The sequence below is a fragment of the Leiobunum rupestre genome, chromosome 4, assembly GCF_980474605.1.
Source record: "Leiobunum rupestre chromosome 4, qqLeiRupe1.1.hap1, whole genome shotgun sequence".
Lineage (NCBI taxonomy): Eukaryota > Metazoa > Arthropoda > Arachnida > Opiliones > Sclerosomatidae > Leiobunum > Leiobunum rupestre.
This window is the reverse complement of record NC_143387.1, coordinates 24,453,882-24,469,777: the sequence shown is the minus strand read 5'-3', so window position 1 is coordinate 24,469,777 and position 15,896 is coordinate 24,453,882. Positions and strand designations below refer to the sequence as shown.

General features: G+C 37.5%; 1 protein-coding gene across 6 annotated transcripts in view; it reads left to right on the top strand.

The window, feature by feature from the left end:
• pxb (putative Hedgehog signaling attenuator pxb) overlaps window positions 1–15,896 on the top strand; it is a 291,061-nt gene that overhangs the window by 190,426 nt on the left and 84,739 nt on the right. The window lies entirely within an intron of this gene.

Below are 15,896 nucleotides of genomic sequence, written 5' to 3'. Positions count from 1 at the left end.
CGACAAAACCACGCGTCAAGAGCGCTATTTGCGTTGGAATTGCCCGTTCAACGCGCTCGTCCGTATTATAAATCGCGGAATTAAGCTGTTTTTCGACTAGCTTTATTTACGCGTAGTTTTGTCGCCTCCTGGGTGTTAAAAAATTTCCCCTTTTTTCCCCGATGCGCCAAAATTAGCGTGTAAATTTTGTCTCGTTCATATTTTGTCTGACGATTGTTACTTACAACTCTGTACTATATGTTTCAATTTTCCGCTCTTATTAAAATAATTGAATTGCTTTGTAATCAGTAAATGGCAACTGAAGTGATTGGTTAGAGACCTAATTTAAAGGTCAACCAGTCATGTAATTCTAACGAAATAAAATATTTACCTTCTAACTTTTTTTAAACAATCTCTGTTTTGAATTAGTCTTATTCGTTTCAAATTTACACAAATAGCATTAGCAGCTTAGTATAATAGCAGGGCTACCAGAGGTCCTATAATTCCTATAAAATCGTATATTTTCCAAAATGTCCTATAACATCCTATATTTTTAGCAAAATCCCCCATAAGTCCTATAAAATCCTATAATTTTGATATTTTGGCCATTTCAAATCCAACCACTCAGTTAAATTGCTAGATTTAGCTATAGGATAAATTCCTATACCAAGTCATTCTAGTCTATACTTTTGTTATTGTTAACACGGTTAGCTAATAGTATATTTTTGTGATAAAATGGTTAAATAGTTTCTATTTTTTAAGTGAAAATCAAAGATTAATTTAACTAAATATAGATTTTGTTTTTAAATGCATAAAGTTAGTAAATTAAATAGCATATATAGTCCTATAAAATCCTATAATTTTGTAAAAATTGTCCTATAAAGTCCTATAATGTTGTAAAAATTGTCCTATAAAGTCCTATAATTTTGTAAAAATTGTCCTATAAAGTCCTATATTTTTAGAAATATAATCCTATTTTTCCTATAAAAAAATTGAAGATTTGAGGGGGGGCCCATATATATATATATATATATATATATATGCTACTTTGTTATGGAAATGGTAATTGCACGTGGTTTAATGTTTTAAAATCTTCCAAAATGACCGACGTTTAATTTTAGGTTAACATTTTAATTGTCGCCGTGGGCCAAACACTTCGCTCAATGTACGCGACATAATATTTATAATTATATTATTGTTTTGATTTTTATCCCATTAACGTGAAGCTTTTCTATTTTTCGTTCCGTCTTAAGTGGGTAAACAAGGTGACAATCTAAAGGATATAAAGCCAGAAATCTTTTGTTTCTCTACGCGTGACTGCGGGCCGAATAAAAGTTCATTGTCAAAACGCTTATCGTAACGGAAGCGTGCGAATTCGGCTGCGTCGACTAGACCTTAGTCTCTCACTCCTCCTTCGCCATTTTATACGAAAGCAAAGCACTCTCGAAGGAGAGGAGGGGCGAGAGAAAAGGAGGTGGTAGTTTAGGAGTGTCAAAAAATGACCGCGCGCGTTTTAGCTCGGGCGATTTCTCTAATTCGGCGAATCCAGCGGGGTTCGGGTGGGCGAACTGGGGCGGCGTTGGTTTGGAAGGGCGCGGGGGGGGGGGGATTTAGGGCGACTCGCGTTTAGAGGCGCTGTCAGATGGAAGCCCTCGCAATGGTGCTTAATTATCTCCGGGGCAGCTCTGTCGATATCTGCCTGGGACTCTTAATAGATGGACAGGGGGGCGAAGGGAGCTTAGCGTTTCAGGTGTTTTCCCCGGCAATAACACGACGCGCGTGTTGCGTGGCTGTCACCCACCAATTTCCGATTCGTTCCGGCCTTCAACGGCTCTCTTGACGGGCCGACGTCAACAGTGGGGGGCACATTCCGAACACGCCCCCTCCCGCCTTCGTTTCTCTTGTTTTCTGTTTAACACAATCCCTTTAATTTATCGGCGGGTGAGGGAAAGCATCTTTCTTTGCTCGGTCTGTGTTTATTATACCTATTCAGCCTTTCGTTAAGAAATCAATGTTTAAACGCCTTTTTCCGCCCTCCACTTTTCGGCTTTTTGTGGGTAGGGAAGCAATTTTCTACCACCTGTATTATACGTGGCGTTTATAGATTACGCCTGGGTGATTTATTAATAACTTTACACCTTTAATATCCGTAATATTTGAAGTATGATATACAATTTTTTATTTATATGAAAACGTGTGGGTAATGTTCTACGACGTTAGTCTTTATTGGTAAAATAAGCATTATTTTAGGTGGTACCAGGACATAATCAGCGCGTAGAATGATAAATTGGGAAAGTAATTTAGGTTATTGTGAGATGTAATAAAGTAGTGATGTTCACTAATGGGTGACGTCGCAGGGCCATTATTATTTTTATCAAGGTTGGAATAAATCGTTTTTTTAAACACAGTTTTATTTTACTTTTAATCCATTTTTCGCTTTTGTTTAACCGTGCATACATATTACCAATCAACTGAAAAGTTTTAGTTTTGGTTTCGTTTTTACAAGTCTCACCAGAACGAAGATTAAGTTTTGGTTTCGATTTTGTGGAAATGCAGGGGGACCAGCAAAATGCCCACAAAATTTTATAGAAAAGGTAGGAAATTTTCAAGTGAATTTAAGGAAAATATAGGAAAAACCACAAGCAAAAATAAGGATTCTTATCGAAAAACAGTAGATAAAATAAAGTTAAATGTAGGATCAAGAAGGGTACACGACGACGGAATGTTTTCGGGTTATATACTGCTTGAGAAAACCTAAGGAAATTATTGAAAGTTTAGGAAATGTGGTCACCTTGTAAATGTTTTAGAAATGGAATCATTTCTGTAAGAAAATGTACAAACATTGCGAAATTTTTATTTAATTAAAAAAAAATATTAAAAAAACCATTTGTTTTTTTAAAATAATTACTTGGTTTAAACCCTGCTTTTTGCCCCTACGGACCGTTATTCAACACCGTAAAATTTTGAAAACGCAAACCGCCACCATTATGGTTATTACTATTTTATTTTACGAAGTACTTAAGCGTTTGAAACGTTACGAAGAATCTTCCATTCGTTTTAACAGCGAAGTTTTGCCCAAAGTTGTAAATGGCCCTTTGAAGGTGGGACTATGGAATCCCTGGGCAAATCATATTTTTAGACGCTACCCATTTTGACAGTTCATTGCCGACTACAATCTGAATGAATGATGTCGGATTTGTTGGGCGCGAGGCTAGTCAGTAGTCGGACCAAACAGGCGAGGATGAAGAAGCGAAGGAAACTGGGCTGTTTTAGAGGTCGAAGATATGACTGGGGACTCGGCCCTTTGGCTCGCTCCATCCAGAGCTTATGGCTGCGGGGAGCGAGAACTCCTAGAACGATACGTTCGTCTACTCGACCTGACAAGGCATTTATTTTCGGCGCGGAAAAAGAGGAAAAACAGGGGCCTGCGGGGAAGCCTCCCCGGAATTAGCCCTTCCCGGGGCCCGACTCCCCTCTCGCGTCTTCCCAATATCCCCGAGACGCCGGGCCCAACAACCATAAATCCTCATTGTAGCTCCCGCGTCTCTCCTACAGCGATGCACTCCGGATGGTCCCAGACACTATAAAGCCGGCCCTATATACTTTCGCGCTTGATCCGGACGCTAGCTTACGACTCAGTCAAGGGCGCGCCCTGGCTGAAAGTACCCTACCTTCTCTCTCTCTCTCTCTCTCTCTCTCTCTCTCTCTCTCTCTCTCTCTCTCTCTCGGATCAATTTTGTCTACATGCCGAGGCCCTCTTCTATAACATTTTACACTCCGTCTTTTGGGGGGCTTTCGCCTGGGCTATTTATGGCGGGGAAGCTGTTTGTCTATCAATTATAAGAGTGTCTCTCCTCGCTTCCCGTCCTTGTCCTCGGAGTCAGTTGAGAACAAAAGATTTCGCCGGACAAGCGTCCCTCTTTTTTTTAATTTCTCTTTTGTGTTTCTAACTTTGTCGCGCGAATTAAATGTCTGGATATAATCCCGATGTGAATTGAAATATAAATTTGATAACGGAGTGAAAATTTGGCATTTGTTCTGACGTCTTTCTTTCTAGTGATTTATTTGTTGAGTTAATAAATTTCTCGTATTCCTTTGGATGCGTTTTAAAAACCGCGTTATATCGTTTTATTCGGGGTTCGTACACAACCTGGAAAAGTCGGGGAATTCGTAAAGGATTCCAAAAGGTCAGGGACAAGTCGGGGAATTTGAAAAGTCAGGTCCAAAGGGTCAGGGAAAAGTTAGGGAATTTAAAAATGATTCCAAATCGTCAGGGAATTTTAAATTGGTCCAAAAAAGTAAGGGAATTTTAAAATGACCCCAAAAAATTTAGGCAAATAAATTTTTGAAAGATGTATTAAAAATAAATAATCAATATTTTTGAAGATTTTACCTCAAAACATTCATTTACTCTACAAAAGTTTCAGGGAAAATTTGGCGATTTGGTCAGGGAAAACCTGGAAATGTCGGAATTTAATTCCGGAAATTTTGTACGAACCCTGTTATTCCAACCCTCAGTGTCCCCGATATTATACGAAACCAAACGCTTCAGTCATTTTTTTTTATTAAAACCATACTGTTGGTAATCTCTGCATTCCGATAGTAATCTTAACACAATCTTCCAACAGCTGGCGCCGTAGTCGTAAGATAAAACGCCTTAGCCTTTAATACGTTTCATCCCTTGTTTTTATATATATATATATATATATATATATATATATATATATATATATATATATATATATATATATATATATATAGAGAGAGAGAGAGACAACAATCTCTCTAGTATATCTTATATATGGTACTTTTATTTTTTATCATCACGCGATCAGTTTTGGTTACCCCAGAACCGAGCAACAAGAATCTTCTTTATTTGGCCCTCTCCCCTTCCTTGTGGACCTCAAAAAGTTGCTGCTAGTCGAACAGTTGGTAAAATTACACAAAGAAGGAGTTGCCATTTCCCCCCGTCGTCAGAGGGAGCTGGTACGAGATTTCTTTCGAAGGGAACGAAGCGGTTATCAAGATGCCAACTCTCGAGTCCGCGCGGTAATTGCTTCTTGGATTTCATCGTTCAATTCTTCAAGGAATTGGCCCTGCCAAAAGTCTCTTTTTTTGTTCCTTCTCGCGGCGTAGTTGGGGGGCCCTCGCTGTGAAAGTGATTCTTCCGTATGTGGGTGGCTTCGTGTACGCGCTGAAAAAGCCTTTTCCAATTCTCTCTCTCTCTACTCACTTTGTCCATTTTAATTTATTTCGCTAAAAGACCATCTTTCTTATATTGGGTTTAAACGCCAGTAACTCCATCTAGAGATTCTTTAACGTACTTGATTGTTGAGTTTGGTTTGAAAAAACCGTAGTTAGTTACCTAGTATCCCGGTAATGGTATCTGTTCTTGCCTCTCCGCCTTACAAGAATTGCCAAATGGACGATGGGTAAATCCCCCCCCCCCTCCCCGTAATTTTTTTTATAAATAGACGGTCACGTGGGACCCTTTTCGAAACCTAGAAAGTGCTTCGTTAAATTTCCACTCAATTTGGTCGCTCGTATACGGTAGTCTTATGGAAAGTCGGCTTTAAATCCGTCGTAGCCTTACTGACAAATGAAGTTATTACTTTAATAACACGTCGTATTGAAACGTGTAAATTGACGTAATTTTATTTCACTCCCCCGTAGTTTCGTTCCCAGCCAATCTTCTTTCTAGCGTGTACTTTCTCGCAACAATGGCCCTAAATTCGCTTATAAAAGAAAGCCAATTGAATAGAAAGGAAGTTATTTGGTTCCATCTCTTCGCTTTTCTCGTCCCTCTCTAAATAGTCGTCGAATTCTGAAGATACAGGTTTCTTTCAGACCTTTTCGTTGTTGGTGCACGTAGTCCCGGGCCCATTATGCGCGTACGTGTATGTTACCCAACAGGTTTTTCGTCAATGTTGACTTTTTTCCCTTCCGCCGCTTCTCAGCCAGAGCCTCTCTCGTTATAGAAATTTGTTTGGTCGCACCCTTCGCGTTGAAAGAGACTGCCCATCGCTCTGTGCGCGATGTACTTGAACTCGATTTTGTTTTGCTCATTCGTTACGCTCTTCAAGCCAATTCATTTTCTTTTGGCAGCCCTTATGGCTCGAAATCTGCTCTTTCTGACAGTTTCTTAGCGCGGGGCAGATCACGCTGTTACAGATAGTCCTAATAATCTTAACTAAAAATTCTTAAATCACAATACATTTTTAAAGGTATAGATTTCATTTTAATCCAGGGTTCGTACACGATCTGGAAAAGTCTGGCAATTTGAAAATGGTCCCCAGGAAGGTCTGGCAATTTGAAAATGGACCCCAGGAAGGTCTGGCAATTTGAAAATGGTCCCCAGGAAGGTCTGGCAATTTGAAAATGGTCCCCAGGAAGGTCTGGCAATTTGAAAATGGACCCCAGGAAGGTCTGGCAATTTGAAAATGGTCCCCAGGAAGGTCTGGCAATTTGAAAATGGTCCCCAGGAAGGTCTGGCAATTTGAAAATGGTCCCCAGGAAGGTCTGGGAATTTGAAAATGGTCCCCAGGAAGGTCTGGGAATTTGAAAATGGTCCCCAGGAAGGTCTGGGAATTTGAAAATGGTCCCCAGGAAGGTCTGGGAATTTGAAAATGGTCCCCAGGAAGGTCTGGGAATTTGAAAATGGTCCCCAGGAAGGTCTGGGAATTTGAAAATGGTCCCCAGGAAGGTCTGGGAATTTGAAAATGGTCCCCAGGAAGGTCTGGGAATTTGAAAATGGTCCCCAGGAAGGTCTGGGAATTTGAAAATGGTCCCCAGGAAGGTCTGGGAATTTGAAAATGGTCCCCAGGAAGGTCTGGGAATTTGAAAATGGTCCCCAGGATGGTCTGGGAATTTGAAAATGGTCCCCAGGATGGTCTGGGAATTTGAAAATGGTCCCCAGGAAGGTCTGGGAATTTGAAAATGGTCCCCAGGAAGGTCTGGGAATTGAAAATGGTCCCCAGGAAGGTCTGGGAATTTGAAAATGGTCCCCAGGAAGGTCTGGGAATTTGAAAATGGTCCCCAGGAAGGTCTGGGAATTTGAAAATGGTCCCCAGGAAGGTCTGGGAATTTGAAAATGGTCCCCAGGAAGGTCTGGGAATTTGAAAATGTTCACAGGAAGTTAGACAAATAAATTTTTGAAAGATGTATTAAAATACGTATTAAATATTTTGCAAGATTTTAACTCGAACATTTAATTTATTATAAAAAACTGGTATGGGAAAACCGAGGGGCTAATCACCACCCGTAATCGGTGTACAAACCCGTAGCTATCACTGTACTAAAGTGATTACGTAATCGATCACAGATTTAGCACTACCAAAGGCTGTAATCGCTGTAAAAGGTGTACAGAATTTATGGTTTAGTCCCTTGGGGAAGACCTGGTAAAGTCAAAAGAAATTCATTCCGTAAATTTCGTACGAACTTGTAATTAGATCTAATCACGGTTTAATCATCTGAAAGTGTCCTCGGCTTTTACCTTTAATATTCAAGTAATATTATCATCTTTCTCCTCCAAATACGACTAAATGTGTTTCTTTTAATAGAGTCCCCTTAATAATACACGAACGTCATTATCAAAACATTGAAAGCGATCTACATAAGCGTTAACTAAACGAAATACGAATCCCTCTATTGCCTACGTTGCTAGTACTCGCCAGGGAAGCTACTTTCAACTCCCTAGTAAATTTTTGTCACTTTAGAAACTAGAAACCCAATCGAAATACTTAGGCCTAGATGTCTTTCCTGACTCCGATACTGAAGCGTAGCGGACTATTTAAAGGCCTAGGATTTCTTCTGCCAGTTTTCCTTTAAGTTTTCTTCCCGTCGCGCATATATCCTGGTGGTAGGCCAACCGCAGAACACGTTGGCCTACCACCAGGGTATTTGCGCGACGGGAAGAAAACTTAAAGGAAAACTGGCAGAAGAAATCCTAGGCCTTTAACAATATGTAGACAAGGTTGGCACTGTTTTGATTTTTTTTTAAATCAGATTTTTCTGAGTTTTATACAATTATTGGCACTTTTCCTGTATAATTAACGGATATTTTACTTTTATCAGTTATCTAATCTGGAATTAAATAAAATTAATTACTATTTAATATTTTAGTATGCTCAGACTTTCTATGTATTTAAATTTTTATAAAATATATTTTGTAGTCCTCCATTGAAATACATAGTGATTTTTTTTAAATCACTTGATTAATTAAGATTTAAATCAAGTTGATTTTAATCAGCCTACCTTGTTGTTATAGTGAAAAAAAATTATTCCCATAGATGTACGTAGCATATACCCGAGCCTCGGATCATATTTTATTATTAAACTAGTATTGTATGTTATTAAGCAACAATTCCATGACGGTACTATTGTTAAATCGCTTAAAATTAAATTATGGAAAAATGTGCTTAGCCTCGCTGTAGGTATCCGTATGAGGCAATTTTAGTGAAATATAATTGGAATAATCTTATATCAGCTGACGCCTTTTAACAAACACGGCTATCCCACTGAAAAAAATTACTTAAGCGAACCTCAATTGCCATTGCTATCAAAGGCTAAACGACCCTACTACACTTAAGCTTTTAATTCAATATGAAATCTTCGAATCGTAGGCGTAACTGAAGCATAGGTCTTTGGAAAGAAGGGGGGATTCGAAAATTTCAATTAAATTTTCACCTACGTGTTCGTCCCGCCCCTATTATGCAGCCACTCTCAATAGCGGTATTCTGGCAGTCTTTGTGATGCAAAACAGATATAACTTCGATCGGGAGTAGGGTGGCAAGGGGCACGTTTCGTGACTCGGTATCGTTCACGAAATATCTATTTCGGCAAAAATTATTTATTTTCCTATTTATTACGCTTGATCTGGCGAACGCCGGCTGCACGCGATGAAGTTTGGCAAATTAAAATGCCTTTTTAAATATTTAAGATCAAAAGGCTCTTGGAGCGCTGAGCCGCTCAAACGGGGAAACGCCCAGACCTTTTCTTATTATTAGTCTCGAAAACTTTGACCGAAGATGCTCCACTGTCACTCTATGTACGGAATAAATAATTCCAATTTCTAGAAGATTACCTTCAATATTAACCCTCGGTAAAATTTTATATTTTTGTATGCACTACGCGGAATATATAATTCTAATTTGTAGGAGTTTTCTTCCCAAACATTAACCGGTATTAATATATTAAAGCATTTTTAAGTAACCAATTTGTAAGCTATAGTTTCCCAAATAATTTAATGACTCGGAATTTATATAATGTTTACCGTAATTTAATTAATTACTATTTAAGTATAGTTTATTTTAAAATTATCTAAGTAAATTTTCGTTTTCCAACATTTAAAAAATAAACCTTTCTTAATGTTTTAATATTCGCTTTCTTCCATAACACGAATTGAAATTAATCATCTGAATATTTCAACATTTTATGACGTTGTATTTTCGTTCTGTCCCCAACTTTAAAAGTAAATGTAACGTTAAAATTTAATAGAAGTTGCCGAAACGCGTAAATTCGAGCCGCCGCGGAATCAACTTTGAACTTTTACTCTCGGCTAAAATGCAAATTACTTTTAAATAAAATGAGATTATATTTTGCGGGGGTGGCTGAAGGAGGAATAATTCTTTTGAGCGCTCAAAGTGAATTATCATATTTCGCTTTCCTCTCTCTCTAATAATATTCACCGCATTTGGATTATCTTTAAATATTGTTAACGACAGCGTCCTTTTTTGGGTGGTCTCCGCGCGCATTGGATCCGCGGCCGATGCAAATTTGGGTTGAAATCGAAAATAATGCCAACCTTTAATATTTCAGAAGTGGGTCTATCTATCTCCCCTTTGTTTTGGATTATTTATTACTTGTTCAAATAGAAAGCGCGGTATATTCCCGTAGCAACAATTAAATTGCCCTTCATAAATTTCCGCGCTCTATTGGGAGGCGGACAAATTTGGGCTCCAAAGAGAGAAAAAATCTATTTAATTAATCTCTATTGTTACGTTCACTGGAGTTGGTCGCCGTACGTGCTAGACTTACTAATTCCAACCGTTCAAATTAATTTCGCCAATTTTTTAGTTAATATAACAGTATTGTTCCTCTTGTTATAAGATTTAATGAGTGAAATACGTTCCAAGATGGTGTTTGTTTTGTATAATTAGCAGTAAAATAAGATAAACATTTATAACGCTTACTATACAATGTTGTTTTAAAGGGTTATGCAAAAATTTTAAGGAGTTGTAGGGGGTGAATTGAGAAGTATGACTGTTTTCTCCCCATTTTCCAACGATGAGTCAAAATAGCGCCAGAGAGCTTCAAAGTGTGGCCTACTAGCCCCTGGAAGTAGGTTGCAACAAGCGCAAAACCAAGCAGCAGGGACTTTAAATACGGTTTAAGTTTACTTTTTTACGCTGCTTACCTCGATTGGCTTACAAATTCCTTATTTACCTATGACAGGAACCCAAACCTTAATGATCGCATTTCCCTGCTGCTTGGTTTCGCGCTTGTGGCAGCCTACTTCCAGGGGCTAGTAGGCCATATTTTGAAGCTCTCTGGCGCTCTTTTAACCCATCGTATAGGAAAATGGGAAAAAAACCGGCATACTTCTCAAATCACCCCCTACCAATGGGGTCTCGATCAAGATGTTTGAAAAAATTTCTGTAAGAGTTGAAATTGATTTCGTCACCCAGATGAAACTCCGTTGATTTTCAATACGATCTCATCTGGCTGACGTCGCGATTTTACCTAGCAACGCAAAAGCCGTAATATTTTGATACAAAAAACACGCGATCGAGGTAACCTTATAGTTCCTTTTTTTACGAACCTTGACCCCCTACAACCTCTTAAAATCTTTGCATAACCTTTTGAAACACCCTGTAGATAAGTCGTTACGTATTCCTAGTCTATTTCGGGGCTATCGGTCGTCCAAAAATGCCCATCACTGGTAACGTCGCCTATTTCGTTGTTGACGTCTGAAAAATGCCTCCAAGCCCTTTTAGCTTTTTGAAGGTTTTTTTTGTCCAGAAGGTAAGAATAGTTTTCGACGTAAACATTCAGGCAGGCCAGCGTTCTTTCGTTTAAATGGCGGGTTCTTTATGTATTTCTCTTTTATCTTGTTGGATTTGTGTTCGCTTCCGCTTTTGTATACAGGCAGGAGGTGGTGTTGGTGGCGCTTAGCGAAATCGTTTCCCCGTAGCGCTTGTCGGCCTTCGCTCGTCACGGGCTCAAATAGGTGACAAGGCCCGCTTCCGACCCCACTGACATCTTGACTTCGACTGTTTTTTTTAATATCAACTGCGTTTCTCTTTACCGTGTTACTTCCTGGTTAAAAACTTTACCTACTTGTGTAACTTAACTCATCTTTTTCCCCCCTCTCCTTTGTGATTATATATATATATATATATATATATATATATATATATATATATATATATATATATATATATATATATATATATATATATATATATATATATAAGATGTATTAAAAATAAATAATCAATATTTTTGAAGATTTTACCTCAAAACATTCATTTACTCTACAAAAGTTTCAGGGAAAATTTGGCGATTTGGTCAGGGAAAACCTGGAAATGTCGGAATTTAATTCCGGAAATTTTGTACGAACCCTGTTATTCCAACCCTCAGTGTCCCCGATATTATACGAAACCAAACGCTTCAGTCATTTTTTTTTATTAAAACCATACTGTTGGTAATCTCTGCATTCCGATAGTAATCTTAACACAATCTTCCAACAGCTGGCGCCGTAGTCGTAAGATAAAACGCCTTAGCCTTTAATACGTTTCATCCCTTGTTTTTATATATATATATATATATATATATATATATATATATATATATATATATATATATATATATATATATATATATATATATATATATATATATATATATATATATATATTCCGCCCTGGACAAAAGTGAATACATTGGTCAATCGGGCCAAAAAGGGGCAAATTAATATTGTTATCACAGAAAATTATAAAATAATAAAAATATTTTAACACAGAAATTTCAGATTATGGCTACTTAAAGGCCGACTACATTCGGTTTACTCTGTCTTTTACTGGAAGCTGGCTCGCTGCAGTTCACATATGCTATGCAAACAGCCAACTACCAGTGAGAAACAGAGTAAACCGAATAAATATGTAGTCGGCCTTTAAGGAATGGTCAGAATTTGAGAAGTGGGTTTTCAATGTTTTTTTTATTTGGGTCGTGTTTTTTGTTTTCGAACCCTGATTCTGAATAACATTAGAATAGTTTATTAGGTTTTTTGGAATAATTAATTCTAGTATTGTAAGCTCAGTTTACACTAAGACATTTTTATAATAAACTTCGGTTTACTCTCTCTTTTACTGGAAGCTGGCTCGCTGCAGTTCACATATGCTATGCAAGCAGCCAACTACCAGTGAGAAACAGAGTAAACCGAATAAATATGTAGTCGGCCTTTAAGGAATGGTCAGAATTTGAGAAGTGGGTTTTCAATGTTTTTTTTATTTGGGTCGTGTTTTTTGTTTTCGAACCCTGATTCTGAATAACATTAGAATAGTTTATTAGGTTTTTTGGAATAATTAATTCTAGTATTGTAAGCTCAGTTTACACTTAGACATTTTTATAATAAACTTCTTAAAAATTTGATTTGAATTCCTTTTTTAAGCTTTGAAATTCAACTTTTCTTTATTGGCTACTATTTGACACTTTTTGCCTTTTTTTCCACTATTTGCCACTGGCTTGGACGAGTTTTACATTCCGGGAAATTGTAAAAATATTTCTTCCTCGCTTTACCTTTTTGAATTACGTGGTAGAGACGTACGCAAACAAATTGAATTGGAGTCTACTCTCCAAATAAATTTCTTAGTAGTTTTGCCTGACTTTATTTTATTATGTTTATTTTCGTTCCGTTTTCTCGATTTTCTTTTTGAAAGTTTTTCGATCCGCTTTCGTGCCTTTCTATAGTCAGGTACACGCGGAAGAAAAAGGTTAAAGCGAGTTTGTAGAAGGTCCCGCGTTGGTCGAGAATAGCCCCCTCCCTATACGGGTGAATGAAAGGGCAGTTTCAATAAAACTAGCGTTGTCTTTCCGACCAAGAGCGCACCTTGATTTTATTTTATTGCCGAGTAGTTCGTTCGTTTTTCCCCGGCGTTGGAGCTTTTTCCCGCTTACGTTGCTAGGATTTTCTTATTTATAAAACGACTCTGGAAGAAACGTTTTCCGCTTTCTTTTAACCCAAAGCGATCCATTTTTCGCTTTAGAGATTCTCTTGATTCCAAAAACCTGTGTTCCGAGGATTGTTTCGCCTTACAGGGTTCTAACACGACCTGGGAAAGTCAGGAAATTTTAAAAGATTTCCAAAGGGTCATTGAAAAGTCAGGGAATTTTAAAATGGTCCCAAAATCGTCAGGGAAAAGTCTGGGAATTTGAAAATTGTGCCAAAATGGTCGGGGTAAAGTCTGGGAATTTGAAAAGGGTCCCAAAATCGTCAGGGAAAAGTCTTGGAATTTGAAAATGGTGCCAAAATGGTCGGGGGAAAGTCTGGGAATTTGAAAATGGTCCCAAAATGAAATGGTCGGGGAAAAGTCTGGGAATTTGAAAATGGTGCCAAAATGGTCGGGGAAAAGTCTGGGAATTTGAAAATGGTTTCGAAAGGTCAGGGGAAAGTCTGGGAATTTGAAAATGTTCCCAAAATGGTCGGGGAAAGTCTGGGAATTTGAAAATGTTCCCAAAATGGTCGGGGAAAAGTCTGGGAATTTGAAAATGATCCCAAATGGTCGGGGAAAAGTCAGGAAATATTTTTCAAAATTTTTACCTCAATTTTTTTTACAAAAATGGTTAGGGAAAATTTAACAATTTGGTCAGGGAAAACCTGGAAATGTCAGGGAATTAATTCCGGAAATTCTGTGCGAACCCTGTCTTAGTACCGAGTTTAATTGATAGGGCGAAACACCAGATCGATTTAAAAGAAAAAGAATCCTTAGCCACGCGTGCTCAAAGGATTACGAAAATCCTTGTACATTTTATTTAGGAAGAATATTATTAGTGTAGCGAATCTAATCGATGAGGAAGATCATTTTTACTTACGACGTTTACTACAGCAGCGCCATCTCGATTCTCCACCTATTTCTATCTCGTATATACGTGGCATATTCTCTCGTATAAATAAACTAGAGGATTGGTACTTTGTCAAAGCCATACCCACTCCCGGTATTTGAAGGGTGAAGTTGGAACGCGCGTAGTGACATCTTTGGAGAAGTGGTCAAAACACGGGGAGAGGAATACCCCACTCTCCCGCGCAGACGGTGGTACTAGTAGTTCAGAGAGAGGGCTTTGGCGCTAGACTCTTCTCGGTTCCGACGTGGCTGAAAGAGTAAATAGTTTTCTATACGGAAGAGCCTTCGACAGTGAGTCCCCTGGGTGGGAAGCTTCCCGCCAGCTCTAGCCTGCCGCTTTGAATATTGACGTATTCCTTCCATTATTCCTTTCGAAATGGTGTAGCGGGCCAGGACCCCGCACCATCATCCTTCGTGAGATCCTACTTCCCTCTCAAATATTCCTTTTTCTCGTAAAATAGGACTCGAAAGTGTCTAAAACAGTGCCCCTCATTGCCGGATTTTTTGTTTCCACCCAAGCCTATTTACTAGACCTACTTCTATTTATATTGCAAAGTATTATTCCAAAAATAATTCCAGGACCATCAATTGTCTTCGGTTCTTCAAATTACGGGTAATTTAAGAAAATGACACGAAGTTTAAATTTATTGTATGCACCTTTAAGGGCCTAGGTTTTCTTCTGCCTGTCACCCTTTAAATTTACTTTCCTTCCAAACAAATACCCTGGTGGTAGGCCAACGTGTTCTGTTGTTGGACTACCATCAGAATGAATAAATGAATGTATATTTATTTACTCTTTGTGAAGAACAAATATCTTTTATAACAGGGAGGAAACCATAAATATGAATTCACGAGTTACACTTTAAAATATATTTGTCATCGTCAAAAACATAATTTACAATAATTTTGTTTGAATTAGTTTTAAAAAAAATATATAATTTGGAAGAATAAAACGAAAAAAATTGATATATTTACAATATGTACAGCTCATATATGAATGAATTTGCCAGAGGGAATAAAATTTTGAATTTAGCACTAACTAAAAAAAGGTTTAGTTCTCAATTGAATCCGTTTCGTCAAGACCAGATCTTGTATTTGTTTGGAAGAAAAGTAAATTTAAAGAAAACCTAGGCCTTTAGGTTAAGTTTAATGTATATTTCTTTACTCGCGTCAAAACGACAAGTACGTCCCAAATGTTAAGTTACTCCGTTAAGCGACGAAATTCAAATACAAATTTGTTTTTTCTTTACTTGAATGAAAAATATTATATGTTGATTTTATTTTTAAATTGAAAGGGATTTTAACAATAAATAGTACGTTAAACTAAATAAGTTATCAAAATATTGATTTTATTTTTAAAATGAAAAGAATTTTAATAATAAATAGTGTCTTAAACTAAATAAATTATCAAAATACTAGGGCATAAACAAATTACTTATATTGAAAGCAAACGTATATTCTGTTTTCGTGTTTTTTGTACACCGTGAAATAGTTTTTTTTTGGATGTACCGGCCATACGATCAAAAACTACTTATAACGCAGCAAATCTAATGCCGAATTATAACGAAAATATTAGTTTCTTTATACATGTTCACCTTTAGACTCTTTTGGGTTTTTACCAGATAAATAAAGTTACGTTTTACAGAGGTATCGCTAGTTTTTATTCTGACATAACATCCGATATTGTGTACATAATTTATTTATCAAATAAATATTCTTTATTTTATATTTCAAGTGCGTTTGTCATGACAATACGATTTGTAACCGTACGCGCACCGAATTTGCGGACGATAGGAT